The sequence below is a fragment of the Blastomyces gilchristii genome, assembly GCF_000003855.2.
Source record: "Blastomyces gilchristii SLH14081 genomic scaffold supercont1.11, whole genome shotgun sequence".
Classification (NCBI taxonomy): Eukaryota; Fungi; Ascomycota; class Eurotiomycetes; order Onygenales; family Ajellomycetaceae; genus Blastomyces; species Blastomyces gilchristii.
The window spans coordinates 354,881-356,286 of record NW_003101672.1 but is presented as its reverse complement, the minus strand read 5'-3'; positions in this window follow the sequence as shown (position 1 = coordinate 356,286).

The window sequence follows — 1,406 nt, the reverse complement described above, 5'->3', positions numbered from 1 at the left end:
AATAAAAATTAATATATCAATGAATGATTGAAGAATTGTATGAGATAGAAGTTTCATTCATAAATAAAAGTATGTGAACCAGTATTGTGAATATCTGATAATATTATTAAATATCTTGATATTCTGTTCTGAGATACTGCAATACAACAGAAAGTGTTAAATTAATTATAAAGTATTTAACAGAGAATCACTTCTCTTACAACATTCATTTCTGACTTCAACACTAAGATTCTAGAAGTAGATGATCAATCTTGACAGAATTAAATGAAGATTAGTATACTTAAGCAAGTATTAACTTTTAAACTCTTACAGACTCATATAAGTGTAGATGAAGACTTAACTTATGAAGACTTTTATATATGACTCTGAATATTGAATGATTATCTGATCAAGCTCAAGAGTATATAGAATAGTGACAGAAGATATTACATCTTAGTCACTTATACATCTGTATTGAAGAATGGTAATACAGATGTCATGAATTAAGTGAACTTAAATATTTATATATAAACAAAAGTCTCTGCAATCTGAATAAATTCCTGAGTCTCTGAGATTGCTTCTGAAGAAGTTGCTGATTAATATCAATAAGAAATATGCATCAATTGTAATTCATCAGAATATATCACTTTCAACTACTAATCAGCCTATATACTCTCTCATTTAAAAGAAAGATTAACATCAGTAGTTCAAATCAATTATATTACACTGAAGAAAGATTCAAAAGATAACTATAAGAATATTCTGATAAATCAGAGAAAAGATTAGCTGCTATTTAAATTCATAAACAGAAGCTTGAAGAGATCAAATAATAATGATTTGAAGAGAAAATAATAATAAATGTGATTCTTATATCTACTGTAATCAATAATATGTATAATATAAAAGTCATGATAGACAGCAGTCTATGTTACTATGCAATGATTAAATGTTCAGTTATAAGATATTATATTCTTCAGTGTATTCTCTTATTAAAATTCTGACTTCTTGCAGAGTTTAATGATTTAAAAGATAGTCACATCTGTTACATAATGAAACTAAACATAGATATTGAAGAATATTGATATGAAGATACTTATATATATGAAGTTAATAATCTTGATTATAATTTTATACTAGGACTTGCCTGACTATCTAAATCAGACATCTTATTAAATACTTAAAACAGAAGCTTAATATTCTCTAACAATGATAGAATTCATGAAAATGATATTTATAAGACTAGGAATCTTACACAGATCTCTGTCAACACTTATGAAATACTCTGAAAAAGAAGTCATTGATGAGACTGCTGACAAAGTTACTAATAGCAGAATTATATAGCAATCTATTCTGTCAGTCTAACTGATATTAAGAAAGCTCTAGAGAAGTTATCTCATACTACAATAACAGATTCTCATACAAAACTC